This window comes from Mytilus edulis, chromosome 6 (assembly GCF_963676685.1).
Source record: "Mytilus edulis chromosome 6, xbMytEdul2.2, whole genome shotgun sequence".
NCBI lineage: Eukaryota > Metazoa > Mollusca > Bivalvia > Mytilida > Mytilidae > Mytilus > Mytilus edulis.
In genome coordinates this window covers 88,287,917-88,302,829 of record NC_092349.1, presented here as the reverse complement: position 1 = coordinate 88,302,829, position 14,913 = coordinate 88,287,917, and the positions used below count along the sequence as shown (strand labels likewise).

Below are 14,913 nucleotides of genomic sequence, written 5' to 3'. Positions count from 1 at the left end.
TAAAAAAAAAAGATTAAATCTTGTGTTAATTCTTTATTTCTTTTCTTGTTTTGTTGAGGAACTAATAAATTATTCGTCTATATATATATGTTGTTTAGTTTTTAATAAATGTTTATTTATATAAATATATATTGATAATTAAATGCAAGGACGTACGTTAATTGTATACACACCAGAATGTATGCCATAAATTTAACCTTGAAATGTTGTGAACACCGGTAAAAATGTTTTTTGTATTTGAAGATTAGTAACGGAAAATCCTAAACGTAACCTAAAAAAGTTAAGGAGATGTGGTATGATTGCCAATGAGACAATCCACAGAAATGCAGCGGAGGCAAATTAACACAGTCATGCATATTTTTGTTTTATGCATGACAGTTTCTTTAATTCGTTTTCTGTTGATATATGTCCTAGTTTACCGTTGAAGCTGTTGCTTTTTTTGGTATGTTTATTTTTTTTTCGTGCGAGTTACTCTATTAAAGTTGGAAACAAATATTCCCGACATTCGGAAATTCGAAAAAAGACTTCCCGGATCCCGAAACCTGATCATATAATTCATTCAGTCTCTGTCGGGACGGTGTTAAAGTATCACCGTATAAAAATTTTCATTCAAACAATATATCCTTATAATATTTATTTTCTTATCCATATAATATGTATATAGTACTTTGTATATACTTTGTATATATATATATATGGCGTTGATTTAAAATAAAATCTGTTTTAGTTAAAACGGTCGAGTGCAATGGCACGTGCTAGTAATCAACCGGGTCAACAGGTAACAAAATCAATGATCCATAACGTAAGAAAGTACATGCCTATTATATTTTACAATTACTCTCATCATCATTCTTGATAAAAAGGTCTAAACTTTAATAAAGAATGAATGAACACGTATTAGTGATGTCTGACCTTCAGTTTTTAATATAAATTAATGCTTATGTTTTTTTTATATTGAGCAAAGTAACGAATGTGAATCTATTATACGTTAAAGGTTCTTACAATATCATATATGTCTAAACACTATACCAAAAGACCATGCAAAATATTTGAGCGCCGCATGTAAAACCATTAAAAAAACATGTACTGTTAGGAAGTTTGTTTAGTACTCAAAAGAAACGTTTCGCTTCTCTACTCATATAGTTTAGAGAGTATTCCTTTAAATTGTGTCAGTTATATAAAGTAGAGTGTATTTGTATTCTATTTATTCATCTAAATGTATCATTATAATATACATTTTGTATTTCACAACTATATATACTATAAGTTGTAGTGTGATTGATTGTTGTTTAAAGTCCAGTGGCAAATACTTCATGCATGTTCAGGACCAGCTGTAAGTTTATGACATGTATGGAACTCACCGGTGTAGTTTTCACGTGTTATAATAGATAAAAGAATAATTATTTTTTAAGATATCGAAACATAAAGGAGGCAAGGCGCATGGATTACCCGCACTTATCAGTTCTTTTCTCTTTTTTGTCTTAAAAAAAAAATCGATTTTTTTTTATATGTTTATATAATTTACGATAACTGTGGTGTATACGTGCTGTCAGACGAAAGACACATATGTGCCCTCTAAATATCTTTTTTTACTATGGATTGTTTGCTTTCGTACTGACGTTTAACACACAACTTTAATTACTGACTGTGATGTATGTAGAAATTCAAACGTACTGGAGAATGAAGGATGCAAATCCAAGCTTTGAATTAAAATGGTCATTAAATTTGCCACACAAATAAAAGAACAAGTGTAAGTGTTGGAATGACATATACAATATATCAACATGTGCATTGTCGGAGAATTTAATTTTGATTTTACTTTGGTAACTGGACAAAATTGAAGAGAGGCAGCCCAATCTTTTCTCCTTTTTGTTACGAGTACAAATAGATTTTATTGGCTTTATAGACATCGAATAGAATTCAGGGCATAACATTACGGAATATGATCTTCAAAATATACAATTTAATACCAATAACGTAACAAATACATTGTTTTTTTTATATATATATATAAAAGTAATTTTTTGATCATCAGTGCAAGCAGTAGCGTTTGTTTGATTTTAAAACACGAATCGATCTATACTATTTAAAATTACAATACGCAAGCTGAAACCGTACCAAGTGATTATTATTTTTGCACACGACATCTAGGCTGTCGTCCCACCTCTAACAGTAGACGGTTCTCTTGGTGGGGATATTGTGCATTCAACCGTGGATATGATAAAATATCTGTAATAAACAAAATTGTAATGTTTTGATTGTGTAATGTCTTAATTTTTAAGGTTACGCGGGTTCGGTATTAAGCGGGACAATTGGTATGAACACATTTCGATATACGTGTAAATTATATTAAAAGAAGCTTTCAAACGCAGTTATTTTCGAGGATATTTAAAGATACAAATAAAAAAATCCTTTTTATGTTTTTGAATTAGGCTTTTAATTTCCATTCCTAATTATATATCATTGTAGAAAAAATTTATTTTATACATTTAAAGTACATGTAATTCTTTATGCTAGCTAGTCCATGAATAAAATTGCATAAATCACAAAAACACATTCGGGAATAGCAAGAAAGTTTACCAAAAAAGTAGTGGGAACTTTACTGTTTTTTTTTATCATATATATTTCTGATAGTTTTCCCGACCTATTCACCTATTTTCAAACTTGAAAAGGGACCCCTTTCAGCGGCACGAGCCTGGAACATGTACACATGACAGTTGTAAGTAACAGCTATATAAATATACAAGAGAAGATATGGTATGATTGCGAATGAGACAAATGTCCACAAGAGACCAAAATTACACAGACATTAACAACTATATGTCACCGTACGGCCGTCAACAATGAGCAAAGCACATACCGCATAGTCAGCTATAAAATGCATTTCAAAGATACTATAATTAGAATAAAAGGTTAACGTACTTACAAAATATGTCATCTTAAAGAATGTGATTTCACAAATAAATTATTTTCAAATTCGCAGTCCAAGTCAACCTAAAATCGGTTACACACATTTTTAATGTTATAAATCCATTCCAACAATATTATTTTAAACACACACTAGCTTGCCTTTTCATTAATTTGAATAATACAAATTCAGCTAAATTTTGTTTATTCCCATCAACAGAGAAATCTCACACTCATCCCAGACGTTAATAATACTCATGCACTTCAATTTTGATAAACAATTTATTGATACGGACGAAAACGCTTTAACATACGGTTACATTAGGGTTAAAAAAAAATGTGAACTTGTTTTTAATTGAATTCAAAGATAGATTAAACGGTAGCTTTAGGCAGCAACCATTTGATTTTCTGGGGGTGGAAAAGGGGGGGGCTATGTTTTTTTTTTGGAAAAAAAAGTTTGTTTCGAGTTTTGGAAAAAAAAATAATTTGTTTTTGACCCTGAGAAAAATAATGTTTGTTTTACCCTCAGCTGACACTATATGTAATGCTAATATTGAAAGAAAAAAATTTGTCGCCAAAAAAATGTTTGGAAAAAAATCCATAGCCCCCCCCAAGAAAATCAAATGGTTGCTGCCTTAATAGTGAAATGAACTATTTTTTTGAAGACTCGCCTAAATGTATGTTGCATAGATGTATTTGACCCCAACAGTTTTATTTAGTTCATGCTGTAAATTATATTTATAAAACCATTTATTTGTAAATACCGCATAAATCAGTCTGTTCACTGTTTGAATAAAGAAACTTGTCGATTTTATAATATTGAGAGATATCCGAGATTTTGTAATATGGTGTGATAAACAAGTAATTGAAGATGAATATCATTTTATTTTAGTATGTGAAAAGTATAATGAACTTCGAAAGAAATTTATCAAACCATATTGTTGGAGAAAACCGTCGAATCTTAAACTTTCTAGACGATCAATGCATTTGAAAGGGGGCATATATATACAGTTGGAACTCGCCCCTTTTTTTATGCTCGGTTGGGACCCCCTTTTAAAGTGGTTGGGTTCTCACCAGTATCTGTTCATAATGTAAAGGAACTAACCAATTAAAGGGAAGTTTTTATTTCTGACTGAGAAGGTACGAAATTAAATTCATTCATTAATGCTAAAAATCCATTTGATCCTATTCTGCTGTACTGTTATAATGGTATACCTACTTATATGATTATTTGACTAATTGTTTAAATGTAAATATGTTTCACTGATGTAATTGAATATTTGTAATAATTATTTTCTGTAAGTTGTATTGCTTACGAATAAAAGATTATATTATTAATAAAATAAATATTATAACTTTCCTAGGTCAGTGTCGGATTCCGGGCGACATAGCGTACACTTTCCTTTTAATTTTTAGCGTTATTAATATCGTAATTTTTGTATCCTTGCTATCCTTGCTAAATCTTCTACTGTATATCACAGCTAGTGAATAAGTCTAAATGTCCGTACAGTGTATAGTAAGATCTTTTTTCCACACATGGACATTTCATTAGTATAGAAAGTTCGCTATAGTGTTCCATCATGGTCTTAGTGCAGTTTCGAGAGCTTATAGTGCACCGAGGCGGCCTAGGTTATTTTTAGACGCACCGTAAAGTCCCAGTCACACCATTGCAACAACGTCCTGTTTTGATAAATTTGTTAAAATGCTGGGACCATGATACTAATAGTATAATATTTCCCTTTTAAATAGTAATTGTTATGAATGATAATATTTTATATGTATGCTGTCTTAGTTTTTAAATAGTTATTTGGTTAATATGGTGTCTCGTAAGTCATTTTTGGACAGGATATTTCTGTTTTATAGTGTCACGATGTATATTCTGCACGAATAATTTTTATCGCTATCATTATAAAAAACTAGACTATGTGAACCCTAGTGTGAACCGTATGAGATCGCACACAAGACAGCTGATTGGATAAATGGGATGAATTGTTACGCCTACATAAAACTGATATCCAATCGAATGCCAGCAGACACCTGTCAGTAAAAACAAATTGTAAGCGTGGATGGTTAGAGATTTATTTGTGTATTCGATATTTGAAAAATAAGTTAGATAGTCACTATTCGTTTTCCCTTTTTTCAGCCGGATTTCAATAACTGTTTTTACACTTTCTTATGATTAACAGAAAGGTATTTAAATAGAAGCGCACCACATGTAACAGAGATTTACAAGCATTTAATATAGCGACTTGTGTTTTCCGGAACGTCCTATTTTCAATTATTCACAGACTTTTGCAATATTATTAAACCTTTATTTTTTACCTTCAAAAACTGCTCAAACTTGTATTCTCAGACTAGACAGCATGAAAGACATAAACACTTTTATAAGTCAGTGTACACACGGTGTTTTCCAAACTTGGTAATTTCTTCGCCCAGGGATATGAATTTGACATTAAAAGTCCCTCAAAGCTTTACAATACCCGGTCGTGTCATTTCCGTATATTGTAGATGGAACGAGTGATATACATACACCAGACATACATGTTCCGTTACAGGTAAATTTTACCTTTTTGGAGGACTCCTAAGTGTGGATGCGTTGCATGTGTGCTAATCTAAAAAAAATCAAATCTTTTATTTTTCTAAACTGCATTACATGCAAATGCGAAATAATTGGTGTTGTTTGTTCAGTCCAATTTATTTATAAATATTAATTTATTCTTTTGAATAAAAAAAACTACGCATGTAAACTTCAATGAATACAATAGTATTTAATACTAGTAGCCTAAATGTAAAACAATTGCAGCAAGATTTGAGGTTGAAGCGGCTCGATCAAAACGTGAATAGATGAGAAATTGTCATCATTCTTCTAATTAATTACAAAGTATTTTGTGAGAACAAATACTTATATTTTAGTGATGGTGATTCATTGTTGTTTGCCTCAGTCACCTCCAGTGGCAAATATTTCATTCGTGTTCATAACGAGAAGCACTTCAAATAGTCGTTCGACAATAAGATTAAAAGTAAACTTGAAATACCACTGAATAATGAGAGAAGATTTAATAAGGATAGAAATTTAGCCTTGCAACAGCTCGCTACAATGGGACCACTAACATCATTGAGGAAGAGTTTTCAATTTGCAGAGAGCGATGGTCCTCTCAATCTACTCTGATGTCGGCCATCTCTATTCATACGTGTAGATACCAACATCACATAACGGTATCTAATTTAGATAAGATCATGACTTTAAAATCGCATTAGTAACGGTGATAATTCTGTTAAACTGTATTGTTTATTATGCTCGAGTTTTTGGTATGACTATGCGACCTCTCTCCTGGTTGGTCTCGTGAGAATAAGTTCACCTCGACAGCGAGAGGACTTTAGTCCGAATCCCAAACGGGTCTAACAAAGAGTTTTTTTCTTTCTTTCGAACTGTTAGCTTGTGAACTTACACGTTAAAAATCCATCTCAGTGTGTCGGTCTAGTACAAAGCAGGCTTAATTTTCATATTATATTTCCATATTATAGTTTTGTCCTTAATCTACTGATTTATATCACACCTGCTATAATTTTCAACGATCGAAATAAAAAAAAAATGGTACGTGAAATATTTCTACGGAACACTTGCATTTTTGTCTAAAAAAAATCACTGCTCCCGTATTATTTAGTCTTGTTGCGGTTTAGGCTTTTTATTCTGTATAGGTTTCTTTCTATAACAAAAATCTGTGTGTTGACTCTTAATGTTTTGATTGATATGTGTCGTTGGGTTGATGTCGTATTAATGTATACCTTTAAAATTGTTTTCAAAACCAAATGATGGATTGGGTATAGAAATATTCACATCTCCCGTTCAATAGTATATCTTTGCTAAAATTGGGTGCGGACGTTTGGTTGTTCGGTTGTATAAATAAGCAGCCGCATTTGGTCGAAAAAAAAGTCTATGCATGGTGTAGTGAGAGTTTCGCGCTATCTATACGTTAAAAAAAATTGAATAAATCGTTGAAGGGATATACGAACTTTGATTGAAATTTATAAAAAACGAAAAAGGTCACCTGAATCTCCAAGTAAGCCAGTCGCATGGTTGAATTTAACACTTTAGAAGAAACGAAACGGCCAAAATAAGTTTAGTCTTATTATAAATTGTTGCCAACTTTTTCGTCCGTGTTTGCTTTTATGACAACTTTACCAGATATATATATATAAAAATTTGACAGTAATTGATTCACCAAAACGAGCTCAACTACATGTCGTTGTTTTACGCTTCAACATAAATGCATATGTATGTATACAATGGAGACTGTTTTCTGTTCTACTGCCCTTGTCCTCGATTGGCTGTATACAATCTCACCCCTGACATGGACTACTTTATTAAATGTTTACAAACAAATAAATGCAAAGAGAAAGATTCGGAAAGAAATTCTAAAATTTACGCTAAAAAATAAAATACACAAAAATGGAAACAGTTTTAGACAATTATCATTTGAGAACTATATATATAATTAGCATGCATCACTAAATGAAACTGATAAATTGATTGCTCCCTTAATGTCCAGTGGCAAATATATCACGCATATTCATGACGAGATGCGAAATGGATCAACCTGAAGCAAATGATTGATACATCACCAAGACAGAGAGTTCGCTGAGGTAAAACGTATGCCGTACTAGAATGCTGTATGGATTTTGCTCATTGTTAAAGGCCGTACAGTGACCTTTGAACGACTTTGACCCTACCCCTGCAGAGCTATAGAAAAACAGTACATTAAGGGGTGTTACACAGACTCTTTTTCGATGATACACAGACTCTTTTTAATTGTTACACGGACACTTTTTATGAATAGAATCACTCATGCATGATCAGTGAGTTCATGGGCACTTTAATTTTCAATTAGATTTGAACTTTTTGGTTCACCGACTTATTTCCTGTCTTTTTATTGGATAAAATATTTACGTTAGCATCAATATCTATTTTCCGAAACATTTCCAGTAAAATACTATTCATATCAGTACACCAAGGGATTAGACATTTAACTTCAAGGGAGGGGGGAGGGTATGGTATAATAAATCAAATTGTCATCACTGTTGGGTTTCTCGTCTGAATATTTTACATTAACTGTGTTAGATGCCTCATTACAGGCTGAACCTTTTATAGGGTGCTCATTATAAAGTTTTAGTTTTTGGTCATTGTTGAAGGGTGTGCAGTGACCTATTATATAGTGACTAACAAGTAAATCACTTGGTCTACATGATTTAAATGGTTGATACTCGTCTCACCATATCTCCTTAGGCCAAAATAAAAATTGTTTGTTTCCCCTCCCCAGACCCAGGTAAAAAATAAGCCCCCTGGGATGGGAAACAGACATTCTTTTAAATGTGGCCTTATTCATGATCTTTTTATTGAAATTCTGTAATAAGAAGATTTTACTAGTCTATAAGTATCACATAAACTTTACATTATCAATAATCCATTAAAATGAAGTCCAGTCAAAATAACCATGCCAGACAGATATATGACAGATAATTTCATGAATTACATGAATTTTTGAATTTCACAGTTCTTCCATACCCCAAATTTATGGTTAAACGTTTATAGTAACCATAGAAACAGAGAAAAAGACTAAACATAAAAACCATGAAAATGGTGTCATTGTCAGATGAAATAAGCCATTCAAAAATGTCAAACATGTACAACTTACATTTATTCCATAATTATGCCAAAAGTAGTGATCCTATACATGTACAATGTAGCTTATAGCTTATGAGAAACATTGATGACCTTCGGCTATTGTCTGCTCTGAAGTTGGGTTGTTGTCTTTTTTGGCACATTCCCCATTTCCAGTGTCAATTTTATTAGGAAGTATAAACTGAGAAACAAACCTAACCATGTTAACATTGTATCAAACTGAAATAAGGGTTGAGATCTCACAAACATGTTTAACCCCGCCGCATTTTTGCGCCTGTCCCAAGTCAGGAGCCTCTGGCCTTTGTTGGTCTTGTATTATTTTAATTTTAGTTTCTTGTGTACAATTTGGAAATTAGTATGGCGTTCATTATCACTGGACTAGTATATATTTGTTAAGGGGCCAGCTGAAGGACGCCTCCGGGTGCGGGAATTTCTCGCTACATTGAAGACCTGTTGGTGACCCTCTGCTGTTGTTTTTTATTTGGTCGGGTTGTTGTCTCTTTGACACATTCCCCATTTCCATTCTCAATTTTATTAATCACTTAAATTATCCATGAAGGTCAAGGTCAGGTCAACCCAACCTGATAGACAAGTAGATCTTTCAAGATACTCATATACAATAAAATGTATCCAATTACATATGTAAAATATATACAGTATAAGAGAGCATTTCATTGATTAAGTAACAGTATATTTTACATGCAGTCATTGAACCATGAAAATGGGGTCAGGTGCAATGTACATATAATGGCAAACTGAAACATCATAACATATTAATTAGCTACTAGCATCTGAATACAAGACAAGAAACATCCAGCTCTTTTAGCTTTTAAAATGTAAAGCTCTATAAAATAGCTTACATCATCACCCCAAGACTGTAATACAAATTTCTTGTATACAACCAACTTTCATGACTTTTGTGTAAGGCGAGACAAAATAAAATGATACTTTGAAGTACATGTATTGTTTAATATGTTTGACTACTATTATAAAATGCCAGTTTCAGAATGAACAGTAATTTAGAAGATTATTAAAATACATGTAGATACATTCAGACTATTATAACTATACAGCAAGCTGTCATTCGACTCTAACCAACAACCATGCCAGGGCTGTAAAGCTTGTCTAGGTTGGTAAAAACTTCCATCATCATGCATATATATGACACTAACCAATAGTGATGGACCGTGACAGACCCTCATGGAAAGTAAAGGAGGTTTAACACTTCCTGGTGGTACATGTAGCCAACAATAGCAATGGCAGCATAGAAACTCTTATTATATCCAAATTCTTATTTCAAATGAATAATTATCCAAGGTGAATCAGATGATGTATGATCATGATGCTGCACTTTTAGTATTGACAATGATTGATATATATTCACTGAAACTAGAAATTTCCATTATTCCAATTTTCTATTCTTAATGATATAACTATCCAAGATAATCATGGAATTAAGATATGATGCACTACTAATATTCCTAGAAAACTTTAAATTCTCTTTATTTCAAATTGTTAATATTACTTATTTCAAATATATATATATATATATATCAAAGGTATGCTCTGTCACCAAGTAATGTAGTACATTGTATTTCCTACATTTTTTCTATGAATTGTAAGTTTGCTATTTGTTCAATTCACAATTCTCTTTTTGTCCAATCAGATCATCCCATCAACTGTACATCATGACATAATGCTGTTAGCTCTATCAACGTTATTTCCAAACCAATAAGTAACACAAAATTATGAATGAATCCACCATTTCACAATTTATAGCTACAGGTACAAATGAGGTACCATATGAGAGTAACTTAGTGACACTATATATTTCCTATATATACATTGATATACATGATATATGCCGCTTCATAATCTGGCTGGGAATCATGCTCAAACCAATGTGATATCTTATCTACAAAAAAAATATACATTAAGAATAAAGTATTTATTATATATAAACTTGTATTTATCTACAAGAAAAACTAGCAATCATAAGTTGCTTGACAACAAAGTTTAATGATGTAAAGAAATGAATTTATGACTTATACAATTTAATTGATAAGTCCCTTATGAGAAGAAGAATAAAACCCTTTTTTGAGGTTCTATTTCTAAAACAAAATGTTCTCTCTTTCTACATCAATGTTTTCTTAGGTGTATACTTCATTGAAGGGTTACTGTCTAATAGAGGCTATAGCACTATACTTGTTGTGATCAATTTATAATACTTTTTTATTTTGAAATAGAATTTGTTGAATATTACTACCAACATGACATGGTGACAAAGCAAATAGTATTTATAAGATTCTTCTTCTTCTTCTTTATAATCCATCAACATACTGATGATAACGTGTCGGGCACTTATTTAACTATGCCGCGCATGCGTGGGATCTAATTTTTATTTAGTCATGACAGTCATGACAGTGAATAATATACAAAAGATAAAAATAAAAATTTCAACATAATTTCTTTTTCTTGTTATAACATATATTTAAGTTCTACAAAATTAAGAGCATAACAAATCATTTATAACAAAATAATGAATCATACCCGGTAAAATCTTAAATTTCTTATCATAAAAGATGAAAAGTGTTAAAAATTGTTGTTAAGGACGCAATGCCGTCTCATCATTTGGAATCAGGCATGTCAGGGCACAATATCAATATACTCTTTTTTTTGCCCCGGGCAATTTTGAAGTTATTGCATATATACAAACCCAAGCCTTGAACATGTTGAAGGTATTCATAACACATATGTGACAAATTATAATTATTGTACATCACCCACCAGTGGCTATATAAATAGGTATATCATCGTCGTAACTAGTCCGAGATTACTCTGACGTCCAAACGTAACTAGTCCGAGATTACTCTGATGTCCAAACGGCTGTTTTGCCAGACAAGCTTGTCTCGGACTACATCGTAACATGTGAAGATTGGTTGGTTATTGGTTAATAAAAAAAAGTGACCAATATTTCATGCAAATTTAGGACGTGACAGTTATCAATACATTAACATACAATATGTAGGATTACTCGATCAGGGGTTTAGGTCTTGTAACTGTTGTATAGCCTATAGGCCATCCCGCACAACCATACCATTGTGAATACCCCACATGTCAATGCATGTTAGGCAATAAACAGGGGTGGATCCAGCCATTTTTAAAAGGGGGTTTAAACCATACTTGTTTATATGTAACTTTTTAAATCATGCATTGATCTTTCAAAAAACATGAAAAAGGGGGGGGGGTCCAATCACAGGAACAATTTTTTAACAAGCCCAAATTCTTACTTTGCCTTTGAACAGGCTACTATCCAAGAGTGTGGAGTATTGGAACGTCGATTCATACCTGTATGCACAAATTTAACAAATGTGAACATTTTTCCTTCAAACTCTTGGGTGATGATCCATGATCAATGATTATTCTGATAGACATGTATTAAAATATTCATTTCTACTCACCAATTGCAATTTCCAGCTCAGCTTATATTGTACTATAGTTTCCTTCTACCATGTCAACGATTTTGTGTAAAATAAGTTAGCTATTAGAAGCGCTGACACTGCCGACACACATATGCGACATGAATGCAACAAAAATAAAGAGGGTACGGTAACGTTAAATCGTTTACGGGCGAAGAATTATTTTCCGTTTTTAATTAAACTTGTCAGATTTGATTAATTATCGTCGAAAAATGTCCCTAATGGATAGTCATTCAAATTAAACCAGCTTTATTATGCTGTATGCATGTAATATATATGTAACCTGGTCTTTAAATGTACTTTAAGTACAGTGTCTGACGTATTTATAAACATTTTCTTGATTATTTATCCTATTTCAAATATTAATTTGAATGAATTTATAAGCCTTTTTCTGCTATAATATTCAAACTTTATTTTTTAACGAAGGCTTCTGGTATGTAGTTTTTTTTACAAAAGGCCCTCGAATTATAGACACATTAAAAAATAAAGATGGAAAGTCAAACGCATGAGTCTGGCAAAAATAAAGTTAACGGACAATGTCATGACAATAAACGGAAAACGATAAAAGACAGAGTTATATATATATATCTATATATTTTTTTCCCTTCCTCAAATTTACTCAAATGCAATTTATATAGGTAACATAAAAAGATAAATGATAATGCATTCATTTACAATATTTAAAAATAGTTACATCTTAAATTTAATTTAACATATTAAGATCACGTTTTCAAGTGTTCACGGCCGACATCCGTTATTATTAAATAAGGGTGTAAAAATGAATGACAAATTCTTCACCACGTACGGCAGTCTGTAATTGCATATAAAACGTATTGCAATCACTTGTAAACCATTAAATATAAAGGTTCAGGTGCTTATATTCAATAATCAAATATTATTTCGGCAATCTGTTGATTTTTTTTAGTCAATTCGCGGCGATTTGTGCAGCAGTATGACTTTGAGCTACTTTTTTTATTTATATAATTATAAAACAGTGTTAAATAATTAAATAGGAAGAAGTTAGAATTCAAATTGAATATTTGTTTTATTTAAATAACATGATTAAGGGGACGTGGTAGACTTTCAGTTAAAAAATCGTCTTCTTTCACAGTTTTATTTTATTCTTGAAAGGGGAGCAACCCCTGATAAATAATGGGAAAGTTTCACTCGTTTTGTGTCCAAATTATTAAAATCTGAACACGACTGGACACGGTCTGACAACATCTTGATGTCAGTTTGTATCCATGGTCTGTTTTGGTCTGACACGGTCTTAACGGATCTAAACAGCTCGCTAGAAGATACAGTCTTAAATATCTTGACATGCCTTAACGGGACTAATTTACCTAATGAGACTATCGATCCGAATGGAGACTTAACGAACTGACAAATCTTGACGTTTTCCTCTAGCGGTAAATCCAGTCAATTAAGATACGATCAGACCAAAATGACCGTTTCAGACTGAAATCGTGCTAAACTGCAACCCCTATGTTCTACTTTTAGCCGTGGCGGGTATCTTGGTTGAATGGCCAGGTCATCGGACACATTTTTCAAACTAGATACCCCAAAGATGATTGTGGCCTAGTAGTTTCAGTGGAGATTTTTGTAAAAGATTACTTAGATTTATGAAAAATGGTTAAAAATTGACTATAAAGGGCAATAACTCCTAAAGGGGTCAACTGACCATTTCGGTCATGTTGACTTATTTGTAAGTCTAACTTTGCTGAACATTATTGATGTTTAAAGTTTATCTATATCTATAATAATATTCAAGATAATAACCAAAAACAGCAAAATTTCCTCAAAATTACCAATTCAGGGGCAGCAACCCAACAACGGGTTGACCGATTCAACTAAACATTTCAGGGCAGATAGATCTTGACCTGATAAACATGTTTATCCCCATGTCAGATTTCCTCAAAATGCTTTGGTTTTTGAGTTATAAACCAAAAACTGCATTTTACCCCTATGTTCTATTTTTAGCCCTGGTGGCCATCTTGGTTGGTTGACCAGGTCACGCCACACATTTTTTAAACTAGATATCCCAAAGATGAGTGTGGCCAAGTTTGGATTAATATAGCCCAGTAGTTTCAGAGGAGAAGATTTTTGTAAAAGATTACTATAATTTACGAAAAATGGTTAAAAATTGACTATAAAGGGCAATAACTCCTAAACGGGTCAACTGACCATTTTGGTCATGTTAACTTATTTGTAGATCTAACTTTGCTGAACATTATTGCTGTTTACAGTTTATCTCTATCTATAATAATATCCAAGATAATAACCAAAAACAGCAAAATTTCCTCAAAAGTACCAATTCAGGGGCAGCAACCCAACAACCGATTGACCGATTCATCTGAAAATTTCAGGGCAGATAGATCTTGACCTGATAAACATTTTTACCCCCATGTCAGATTTGCTATAAATGCTTTGGTTTTTGAGTTATAAGCCAACAACTGCATTTTACCCCTATGTTCTATTTTTAGCCGTGGCGGCCATCTTGGTTGGTTGACCGGGTCACGCCACACATTTTTTAAACTAGATACCCCAATGATGATTGTGGTCAAGTTTGGTTCAATTTGGCCAAGTAGTTTCAGAGGAGAAGATTTTTTTTAAAGTTAACGACGACGGACGACGACGGACGACGACGGACGCCGGACGCCTAGTGATGAGAAAAGCTCACTTGGCCCTTTGGGCCAGGTGAGCTTAAAATGAATATATTTGTAGGAGTTTGGTAATATTCAGATCAGAACAATTTAGCTTTGGAGACAATATTATCATTAATACATACACATCATTTCAACATTTCATTAATGCTATCTATTTGTTAATTAAAGCAAAGTTTTACAT

At 32.4% G+C, this 14,913-nt stretch overlaps 1 long non-coding RNA gene across 1 annotated transcript; it reads right to left on the bottom strand.

The window, feature by feature from the left end:
* Positions 1-9,535: 9,535 nt before the first annotated feature.
* On the bottom strand, positions 9,536-12,623 carry LOC139528808 (uncharacterized). The gene is made up of 2 exons (XR_011665685.1): positions 12,049-12,623; positions 9,536-10,502 (listed from the first exon to the last, which is right to left on the bottom strand). It is a non-coding gene; the product is annotated as an uncharacterized lncRNA (long non-coding RNA).
* Between the last annotated feature and the right edge of the window lie 2,290 nt (positions 12,624-14,913).